This window comes from Octopus bimaculoides, chromosome 5, assembly GCF_001194135.2.
Source record: "Octopus bimaculoides isolate UCB-OBI-ISO-001 chromosome 5, ASM119413v2, whole genome shotgun sequence".
NCBI classification, from domain to species: Eukaryota; Metazoa; Mollusca; class Cephalopoda; order Octopoda; family Octopodidae; genus Octopus; species Octopus bimaculoides.
Window position 1 is genome coordinate 7,601,463 of NC_068985.1, and position 2,036 is coordinate 7,603,498.

General features: G+C 45.1%; 1 protein-coding gene across 1 annotated transcript in view; it reads left to right on the plus strand.

Annotated features, from left to right (window-relative positions):
* LOC106868707 (coiled-coil-helix-coiled-coil-helix domain-containing protein 1) overlaps positions 1 to 2,036 on the plus strand; it is a 15,212-nt gene that overhangs the window by 9,410 nt on the left and 3,766 nt on the right. The gene's annotated exons all lie outside the window — the stretch shown is intronic.

Sequence of the window (2,036 nt, forward strand, 5' to 3'; positions counted from 1 at the left end):
TGTAGAAACCAAGCCAAAACAGACTGGAGTCTGGTGCAGCCTTTCAGCTTGCCAGCCCTGGTCAAACCGTCCAACCCATGCCAGCATGGACGATGGACGTTAAGTGATGATGATGGTGATGATGATATGTCATGTTATTAGGAAGGGTATCCAGCCATAAAAATAGACAATGAAGCCTGGTGCGGCCTCTGACCTTGTCAGTTCCTGTCAAACCATCCAACCCATACCAGCAGGGAAAACAGGCATTAATTGATAACGATGATGATTATGTACACACACACACACACACACACACACACACACACGCGCGTGGCATAATCAACTTCATTTTAATGTCCATTTTTGGATGGGATTTTGTTATTACGAATTTCCCACTGCGGGTGCCTGGTCACCAATCCTTAAGTAAGATAATATATCTCCATGTTAAGGCAGCGAGCTGGCAGAAACGTCAGTATGCCGGGGCGAAATGCTTAGCGGTATTTCGTCTGTCTTTACGTTCTGAGTTCAAATTCCGCCGAGGTCGACTTTGCCTTTCATCCTTTTGGGGTCGATAAATTAAGTACCAGTTGCATACTGGGGTCGATCTAATTGACTGCCCCCTTCTCCAAAAATTTTAGGCTTTGTGCCTAGAGTGGAACAAAATAGAAGACAAACACACACACACACATATCTGATAAGCTTCTTTCAGTTTCCTTTACCAAATTCACTCAAGGCTTTGGTTGAGCTCAGGCTATAGTGGAAGACACTTGCCCAAGGTGCCACGCAGTGGGACTGAACCTAGAACTGTTTAGCTGAGAAGCAGACTTCTTACCACAGAGCCACACCCACACCTATGTGCGCGTATGTGTGTGTGTGTGTGTATGTGTGTGTGTGTGTGTGTGTGTGTGTGTGTGAGTATTTGTAGGAAAAGGTTTGTCATTGTATTTGTCTGGATGTAGTTTATGTGGTTATGACTCTATCTATAAACGTGTGAATATGTGTGAACATTAGTTTGGGTGTGTTTAAACTCTATGTATTTTTGTGAGTGTGTTTATGTGAACACTCGTGTCTATAGCTACATATGTCCCTATAAAACTTTGTGTGTGTGTGTGTCTACGTGTGTTTGCTTGCCAGTCTCAAATCACTCTGCCTGTGTTCTGGTGAGCGTGTGAGTGCTCTTTTGCCGATGTTTTGATGGGCGTAGAAGCAAATGTGGGCAGACAGTGTGACGAGGCTAACTTTTGTCCCCCTTGTACCCCCCTCCCCCGCTGCCCTCCCTACCCCCTCCTCCACACAAATAGCCACCACCACCACCTCCTCCTACTCCACCCACATTTTACTCAGCTTGTTGATTGTTGTCTGATACTTTGATGAATAATACTAATATTGGACAGAACAACTCCTTTATCACTCCCCTTCCTTCTGCATCGTCTTCACCACACACACACACATATACACACTCACACACTCTCTCTCTCTCTCTCTCTCTCTCTCCCTCTCTCTCTCTCTCTCCGTCTCTCTCATTATACATCAGACTATATTGTACTGTAACATCATATCAAAAAGCAGTCAGTCACTCATACATGTATACGTACTCACATTCAAATCGTTGTTTCAGTCATTTGACTGCGGCCATGCTGGAGCTCTGCCTTTTAGTCGATGAAATCGATCCCAGGACTTGTTCTTTGTAATCCTGATGCTTATTCTATCGTTCTCTTTTAGCAAACCGCTAGATTACAGGGATGTAGACACACCAACATCGATTGGCAAACAATGGTGGGGGTGGGGTGACAAACACAGACGCACACACACAAATATATAGGAGTGGCTGTGTGGAAAGTAGCTTGCTTACGAACCACATGGTTCCGGGTTCAGTCCCACTGCGTGGCACCTTCGGCAAGTGTCTTCTACTATAGCCTTGGGTCAACCAAAGCCTTGTGAGTGGATTTGGTAGACGGAAACTGAAAGAAGCCCGTCGTATATATGTATGTTTATATGTTTGTGTGTCTGTGTTTGTCCCCCCAACATCGCTTGACAACCGATGCTGGTGTGTTTAC